The sequence below is a fragment of the Lipotes vexillifer genome, unplaced genomic scaffold, assembly GCF_000442215.2.
Source record: "Lipotes vexillifer unplaced genomic scaffold, Lipotes_vexillifer_v1.1 scaffold505, whole genome shotgun sequence".
NCBI classification, from domain to species: domain Eukaryota; kingdom Metazoa; phylum Chordata; class Mammalia; order Artiodactyla; family Lipotidae; genus Lipotes; species Lipotes vexillifer.
The window spans coordinates 173,017-182,740 of NW_006785581.1; positions in this window are offsets into that span (position 1 = coordinate 173,017).

Consider the following 9,724-nt stretch of genomic DNA (forward strand, 5'->3'; position numbering starts at 1 on the left):
TATATATATATATATATATATATATATATATGTATTTGTCCTCAATGAAGTGGAGTGAGACTTGGAGAAACAAATAATTGATGTATTTGCGTCATTCAGATTTTTGTATATTGGCCTCTTTGTTCTTATGGCCACACATCGCTTGCTGATTACAGCGATGACAGCATTTCTTACATAATTCTTTCAGCTTAAAAGCATTACCAAGTGTTTGATTCTCTCTCAGATGTGATCTCTCTCCTCTCTCTGTCCCTTTCTCTCTGTTTCTCTCAAGCAGTGGGGGGGATATAGGTGTTATTATTCCCTTTTTACAGATGAAGAACCTGGCTTGAGAGGTGAGGTCACACAGCCAGTAAATGGTGAAGTCAGAACTTGAACCAGGTTCTCTGCTCCAGAGCCAATGCCCTGAGGGACGTTTCAACTGGTCTGGTCGGCATTATGTAGTTGGGAGAGAGGACACTAGGTCTGAGAATCACTACAGGTCAGAGTGCCTCTGCAGCCAAAGTACCAACTCAACTTCATCTTGCCCTGAGAGATTAGCAGGGCTTTATTTACATCAATGGTCCCTTGGGTTCAGTAGAGGCTGTTTCTACATTCGCTATTCAGCCAAGACAAAGCCTCTAGGAGGAGCCTGAAGCAGTGCAAACCCCTTAAGCGGGTATCACAGGGCCAGCAAATTGACAAATGCAAATCCACTCACGGAGGTTCTAAAGTGGATCAATGCGATCATCTTAGGAGCTGTTTCCATAGGTTGACGAGCATCTATCACTGTTCACCTGTGTCAACAACAGAAATTCTTTTGAAGCCAGTCCTTTTTATCCCTGCTCCTCTTATTGCCCTGGCTCAGATGTCTTGCCTAGACTTTTTCAGAAGCTTCCCACTGAGTTTTCCCCACCTGCCTTCCATCTCTCACACTGCTACCAGAGCCATCTTTCGAAACACACATCTTAGGATGGCAGCTTCCAGCTTAAAGACCCCCATTAGCGCCCCCTTACTATGTGATCTTACTAAAAACTTTAGACATGGCATTCGAGTTTCTTCTTCTTGCCCCAAATTAACTTTCCAACTTTTCCTCCCACCGCCCCACTTTCCTTTATTCTATCTTCCAGCCTCTCCAGTCTAATCACTGTTCTCTAAAAATAGCCAGCCCTCTCATGCCTCTCTGCTTTGCTCATGCTCCATCCTCTGCCTGGAATGCCCTCCCCCTCCTTAACCTACCCCCTCGATGGAATCTTCTTCGGCCTTCCATGAGCTGCTCAGATGCTGCCTCTTCAGTGCAGGCCTCCTCACCCACCCCTTTCCAGGTGGGACGCACCACTCTCTGCCCGGCCCCCAAACACTCCTTTCACACTCCTCATTTCAAGGAATTTTGGCTGGTTTTTCACATGTCATTTTGGCGCACGAGATGGTGAACTCCTTAGGGGAACAGAGAGCATCTTTTTCATCTTTGTGTCCTCTGTGTTGGTACCTATAGGCATTTGAATTTTTTTGGTTGAATTTATTCATCCAACTGAGTGGGGTTTTTTTAATAGTCATATTTATTTACTATTTATTTATTTGGCTGCGACGGGTCTTAGTTGCGGCACACAGGATCTTTGTTGCGGCATGCAGGCTTCTTAGTTGTGGCGTGCATGCAGGATCTAGTTCCCCGACCAGGTATGGAACCGGGGCCCCCTGCACTGGGAGCCTGGAGTCTCACCCACTGGACCACCAGGGAAGTCCCTAACTGAGTGGTTTTGAGACGTCTTGAAAGGGCTAAATTCCTACCAGATCTGAGATAAGGAGCAAAAGAGAAAGCACAAAATCAGCATGAAGAAATTACTTATTTAAGCATACTCCATCTAAAATGTTAAAATAAGGACTGGGCGCACTTTTTGAATAGTTGGAGGCCTTTTACTGGCTTTACCAAAAAGTTCGTGCCATGCCTAGAATGGAAATAGCACCAGGTTGGAACAAACAGATTGGGTTTCTAGTCCTTCCTCTGCGATGGACTGAGCTGTGTGCCCTTTGGCAAGTCGGTCCCCCTTTCTGATTTTTTTCTTTACAAAAATGCTTGACAAAAGGACTTTAAAGGTGTCTTCTAACTCTAAAATTTGAAGGTTCTTATCTTCTAGTTAGGAAGACTAAGTCTTTATTTCCCTTTGAGTGTGATGGTCCCTTAGTAACAAGAGCAGACATTCCACATTGTCATAAAAACACTTTTCTCCTACTGTGGCCCCATTACATAAAATTTAGGTATTAGAGGGCTTCCCTGGTGGCGCAGTGGTTGAGAGTCCGCCTGCCAAAGCAGGGGACACACGTTCGTGCCCCGGTCCGGGAAGATCCCACATGCCGCAGAGCGGCTAGGCCCGTGAGCCATGGCCGCTGAGTCTGCGCATCCGGAGCCTGTGCTCCGCAATGAGAGGCCGCAACAGTGAGAGGCCCGTGTACCGCCAAAAAAAAAAAAAATTAGGTATTAGAAAAAGCACCAAGTATTTTATGAAGTGAGAGTTCCTGATACAGGGTAAAAAGCAAAAACAAAAGCAAAACAACTAACAAAAAATTCCTTACTGCCAAAGCATCAGGCCTCTGGCCCTTTAAAGTTGAAAGGCCATGAATAAGGCTAAGAAAAAGACCTCAGAAAGATTATTTGATCTGATGGGTTCACAAAGATGGAGGAGAGAATAAAGTGGTCAGGTCATACATGAAGATGGTTTGGAGACGAAGGAGAAGATGCTTGGAGGTGGAGTTTTAAATTCAGGTCTTTAGGGAAGGCATTCTACAATACGTCACAGGTACAAAGGGAATCGGAAATCCTCAGTGTCGTGAGTGCAGCTGTATCCCCGGCACCTGTTAGATGCTGTGACAATTTCCTTTTGTGTAACAGGAAACTTGAAAGCCCTCCAATATTCTGAAATGCTATTCTACCCATTTTTTTAAAATAAACTAGGCTTTAATTTTTAGAGCAATTTTAGGTTCACAGTAGAGTTGAGCGCAAGGTACAGAGAATTTCCATATACACGCACAGTCTCTTCCAATGTCAGTATCCTGCCTAGAGTGGTACATGTTTTGGAATCGATGAATCTACACTACACATCATTATCATCCAAATTCCATAGTTTACATTAGGGTTCACTCTAGGTGTTTTACATTCTATGAGTTTTGACAAATGTATAATGACATGTGCCCATCATCATATTATCATACAGAGTAGTTTCAGTGCCCTATAAATCCTCTGTGCTATGTCTGTTCAACCTCTTTCCCCGCTAACCTCTGAAACTTTTTGTTTCCTCCATAGTTTTGCCTTTCCTGGAATGTCATATGGTTGGAATCACATAGCACGTAGCCTTTTCTGATTGGCTTCTTTCACTTTGTAATATGCATTTAAGCTTCCTTCATATTTTTTCATGGCTTGATAGCTCATTTCTTTTTAGTGCTGAATATGGATGGACCACAGTTTATTTAGCCATTCATCTACCAAAGGACATCTCAGTTGCTTCCAAGTTTTAGCAATTATGAATAAAACTGCTATAAACATCCATGTGCAGGTTTTAAAAGTTTTCAGTTCCCTTGGGTAGATACTAAGGAGTGCAATTGCTGGAGCATATGGTAAGAATATGTTTAATTTTGTAAGAAGCTGCCAAACCGTCTTCCAAATTGGCTGTATTATAGTCCCACCAGCAATGAATGAGAGTTCTTGTTGCTCCACATCCTTGTCAGCATTTGGTGTTGTCAGTCTTCTGGATTTTGGCCATTCTAAAAGGTGTATAGTGATATCTTATTGTTTTGATTTTCAGTTCCTTAACGACATAAGATGTTGAGCACCTTTTTATATGTTTATTTGCCATCTTTGTATCTTTGGTGGTGAGGTGTCTGTTGAGGTCTTTTGCCCATCTTTTACTTGGGTTGTTCATTTTCTTATTGTTGAGTTTTAAGAGTTCTTTGTATATTTTGGATAAAAGTCCTTTATCAAATATGTCTTTTGCAAATGCGGCTTGTATCCTTATTCTCTTTTCAGCATCTTCTGCAGAGCTGTTCTCATCTTTAATAGATCCATTAAAGCAAAATTCTACTTTTAAATTGTTTAGCAGAAATCTCACTTATCCAGAAATTTCTTTCTAGCCTATAGAAATAGGCTTTGTTTTATTTGTATTTCCTTGATTTAGGAGTTATAAACAGAAGTTAGAAAAATCATCTGTCATCAAATTTGAGTTATAACTTGCAATGTGTGTTTCTAATATCCATTGAGGGGATGCCTTGGGGTTGGGAGATTTCAACCCAATTTCTTAAATCCACTTTGCTATATCTGAAGTCATAGACCAAGGGATTTCAACTAAGTTTCCATAAACCCACAGGAGATAAAATTTATTTCTCGCTGAGTATACATATTGTTATGGCAATGTCTGTCAGCTGGAATGTGGGCTGAGTAGATAGTGAGATGTTTTGTGAGTGAGGAACAATTTCCTGAGAAGATTAGCTGGAACCTAAGAAAGGTCTCCCATTTCCTGGAAGATGGGAAGATTTTGCCTCATGAGTATTTGAAAGAAAAGGGTCAGGGCAATAAGGAGCTCTAGTTACAGAATGACATAGTGCTGGAGGGAGGCCAAGTATATGGGGTGACAACTGTGGATCTTTTTTATAGTTGTGGATCCTTTTATAGATGCTGAGATATGGTGCTGGTAGTTGTTATAGTTATTGTTGACTTGCTTGGTGATATTTTGATTCTGTGAATTCCTTCTAGTGAGTTGTCTCCAAATGCTAGAATTTGAAAGTGCTCCACAAACTCTTAGAGGCTTTAGAGCCAGTACGGTTAGATGACAAAACTTGAAGATCATGAGACCCTGTAATAGTTTCAGTCTCTGCAAAAGAAGATTGTATTATTCATTCTCTGCTGGATGTGTGCAGGCAGATATCATAGACCAGCTTCAATAAAAATGTGTTCCTTGTAGATCCTATGCTAGCTGAAAATTGAATATCATGTTCTGGAGATTGGGAAGAAATACTGCAAATAAAGACCATGTTCCAGGGAGCAGTAATGAATCTTAAAAATATGCCATGTGAGGAACAGCCCAAGGAGCCAGACACATTTACTCAGAGAAGAACTGGTGATGGTGGGAGTAGGAAAACATATAGCAAATCTTCAAATACCTGATGAACTGCCATATATATAAGGAGGGAATAAATGTGTTTCAAGAAAAAACAAGGACCAATAAGAATAGACATTATAGATAGGCTGATACTGTTTCAATGTATAAAAAAACTTTAATTCATCTAATAACACAGTGCATCCTTTTTCACTTTATGATAATTATAGAAAATGAAAGAATTTTTACAGCCCACTGTGGAAAAGAGTAGTCCAATGACTCCCCGCTGCCTGAGGGCTGAGATGTTTAATATCTTGGCAACCTGTAATCCATTCACAGCACAGTGATAGGGAAGCTCTGTAATAATAGGATCAGTGGTCCCTGAAAAGAATAAATTCGCTGTCATAGGGAATTTTCAAGCAGAGTTTGCAAACAACCCAGATGAGGTGCTGTAATGGCAATTTTTAAAAATTCTTTAAAATTTATGAACTTTTTATTGTATAGTTTTATGAATTCTGACAAATACATAGTCTCACATAACTACCACAACAATCAAGATACACAATAATTACCATCCTCCAAAATTATTTTGTACTTCCCCTTTGTAGTCAGATCCACCACCATCCCTAACCACTGGCAATTGCTGACCTGTTCTCTACCCCTAAAGTTTTGCCTTTTCCAGAATGTCACGTAAATGAACTCATACAGTATCCAGCCTTTTGAATCATGTTTGTTTCACTCAGCATAGTGTATTTGAAATTCATCCATATTGTTGACTCATCTAAGGTTTGTTTCTTTTTATTGCTGAGTAGTATTCCATGTATAGATCTACCACAATGTCCATCCGTCAACCAGTTGAAGAATATATAAGTGACTTCTGGTTTCCGGTATGGCATGTAAGGAGCTTGGAAGTCATGACTCCATTCTAACAACAAATTAAAAGCTGAACAAACTGAAAATTAACAACTCTTCTTATACTCATCAGAGAATTGAGGTCACAGGAAAAACTACTGCCCCCAAAATTGGAGAGACAGATAGGTGGATACAGAGAATCACAATTTACTGGAGCAGAAACCCACAAGTAGAGACCTTCATGGGAACCATTACTGGGTTTCTTTTACTCAGTACCTCATATCTAGTCTTCAACAAAAAATTACAAGGCATATTAATAGGCAAAAAACAGAGTTTGAAGAGACAGAGCCAGATTTAGATATGGCAAGAATGTTGGAATTGTCAGTCCAGGAATTTAAAACAACTATGGTTAATATGCTAAGAGTTTTAATGAAAAAAGTAAAAAACATGGAAGAACAGACAGGTCATGTAAGCAGAGAGATGGAAATCCCAAGAAAAAATCAAGAAGAAATGCTAGGAATCAAAGATACCAAAATAGAAATGAAGAATGCCTTTGATGGGCTCATTAGTAGACTGGACACAACTGAGGAAAGAATCAGTGAGCATGAGGGCATATTAACAGAAATTTCCAAAACTAAAGCAAAGAGAAAACAGACTTAAAAAATGGAACAGAATATCCAAGAACTGTGTGACAACTATGAAAGGTGTAACATACCAGAAGAGAGAAAGGAGCAACAAAAACAAAATTTGAAGCAATAATGACTGAGAACTTCCCAAAATTAATGTCAGACAGCAAACCACAGATCTAGGAATCTTAGAGAACACCAAGTAGGATAAATTCCAAGAATATTTGGGTTGTTTCCAGTTTGGAGTGAATAGGAATAAACTACTAATTCTACAAACAGTAGCATACAGGTTTTTGTGTGAACATAACTCTGCATTTTTTGAAGTAAATACACCAGAGGAGAATTTCTGGGTCATAAAGTAAGTTCATGTTTAATTTTTTAAGAAACTGCCAAATTGTTCTCCAAAGTATCTGTACCATTTTGCATTCTCATCAGCAGTGAATGAGAATTCCAGATTCTATATCTACCACCATTTAGTATAGTCAATTTCTTGATTTAAAAATTTTAGTCATTCTAATAATGGTATTGTAATTAGTTGTTCTAATAAGTGTTTTAAATTTGCATTTCCTCAGTGAATAATGATGTTGAGAATCTTTTCATGTGCCATCAATATATCTTCTTTAGTAAACTGACTGTTCAAATCTTTTGCCTATTAAAAATTGGATTGTTTTCTTATTGTTGAGTTTTGAGAGTTCTTTATATATTCTGGATACAAGTTCTTTATCAGTTATGTGATTTTTCAAATACTTTTGCCCAGTCTGTGATGTTCTTTTCATATTTTAAACATTTTTCAAGCCTTTTATGACTCCACTATTTTCATTTTGATGGAGTCCAGGTTAATAATTATGTCTTCCATGGATTATGCAAGCTTTTGGGGTTGTATTTAAGAACTTTTCCTAACCCAAAGTAACAAAGATTTTCTCCTATGGTTCCTTTAAAATAAATGTTTGATAGGTTTACATTTTATGTTTAGGCATATTATCCATACTGAGTTTATTTTTGTATAAGGCATAAAGTGTATGTTGAGGTTCACTGTTTTGTGTATATGGTTGTTTAACTGTTCTGTCACTACTTGCTGAAATGACTATTCTTTCTCTATTAAAGTTCTTTTTCACGTCTGTCAAAAAATTGTATCAGATCAATTGACCATATTTGCATGGGTCTGTTTCTGGTCTCTCTGTTGATTCTGGGCACTACTAAAATCTCTGGAGAATGCTAATTTTTGTTTGTGCTATTAAGCCAGTCCAGTGAATTTTCTTTATTTCAGAAACTGTATTTTTCGGGTCTGAAATTTCCACTTTGTTCTTCTTTATAGTTTCTATTTTTCTGGTGAGAACATCTATATTTCCATTCATTTCAAGAGTGTCCACCTTTACTTCATGGATCATGGTTATAATAGTCACTTTTTTTTAACATCTTTATTGGAGTATAATTGCTTTACAATGGTGTGTTAGTTTCTGCTTTATTTTATAGTAAACTGACTGTTCAAATCTTTTGCCTATTAAAAATTGGATTGTTTTCTTATTGTTGAGTTTTGAGAGTTCTTTATATATTCTGGATACAAGTTCTTTATCAGTTATGTGATTTTTCAAATACTTTTGCCCAGTCTGTGATGTTCTTTTCATATTTTAAACATTTTTCAAGCCTTTTATGACTCCACTATTTTCATTTTGATGGAGTCCAGGTTAATAATTATGTCTTCCATGGATTATGCAAGCTTTTGGGGTTGTATTTAAGAACTTTTCCTAACCCAAAGTAACAAAGATTTTCTCCTATGGTTCCTTTAAAATAAATGTTTGATAGGTTTACATTTTATGTTTAGGCATATTATCCATACTGAGTTTATTTTTGTATAAGGCATAAAGTGTATGTTGAGGTTCACTGTTTTGTGTATATGGTTGTTTAACTGTTCTGTCACTACTTGCTGAAATGACTATTCTTTCTCTATTAAAGTTCTTTTTCACGTCTGTCAAAAAATTGTATCAGATCAATTGACCATATTTGCATGGGTCTGTTTCTGGTCTCTCTGTTGATTCTGGGCACTACTAAAATCTCTGGAGAATGCTAATTTTTGTTTGTGCTATTAAGCCAGTCCAGTGAATTTTCTTTATTTCAGAAACTGTATTTTTCGGGTCTGAAATTTCCACTTTGTTCTTCTTTATAGTTTCTATTTTTCTGGTGAGAACATCTATATTTCCATTCATTTCAAGAGTGTCCACCTTTACTTCATGGATCATGGTTATAATAGTCACTTTTTTTTAACATCTTTATTGGAGTATAATTGCTTTACAATGGTGTGTTAGTTTCTGCTTTATAACAAAGTGAATCACCTATAAATATACATGTATCCCCATATCTCCTCCCTCTTGCATCTCCCTCCCACCCTCCGTATCCCACCCCTCTACGTGGTCACAAAGCACCGAGCTTATCTCCCTGTGCTATGTGGCTGCTTCCCACTAGCTATCTATTTTACATTTGGTAGGTATATATGTCCATACCACTCTAATTCCAACATGTGGATCATCTTGGGTTTGGCATCTGTTGGTTCTCTTTTCCTTTGAGAATTGGGCAGATTTTCTCTTTTATGTGTTTTTTGCTTTTTTGTAAGTCAAGAAATTTTGAATTGTATTCTGGAATTTTGAATATTATGCTGTGAGGCTCTGGGCCTTATTAAAATCTTCTGGAGAGCATTAATTTTTATTTGCTTGCTTATTTTAGCAGGTAATGTGCCTGGTTATGTTCATATTCCAAGTTGTGTCTTACCTTCTGAGAGTGGTGGATGCAATGTCAGTTCAAAGCTTTTGCTGTGCTCTGTCTGCCCAACACATACACCATTCAATTGTTTATCTGTTACTTGGGCAGTGATTTATATCATAGTTTAGTTCTCAAAATTTTTCCTCTTCTTCTTTGGGTCCGTGTTGTACATGCATAACTCAGGAGTGAGTGAGATTGGTGCTTGTTCATAGTCAGAATGAAGGGATTTCCAAAAAAAAAGGAAAATAAAAAGAATTAAGGGATTTGCTTCTCCAGCTTTCTCATCCTTAGACTTGCCCTGACTCTCTGTGGCTCCCAGGGGTCCTTTTTTGCAGTCTCCTGGCTAGTAAGCCATTGTTTCTCCCAGAATTTTAACCCATGCACTTTCTGAGAACCTGGGGTGCCTTCTAGGCAACATGACGAGAAAGAAGA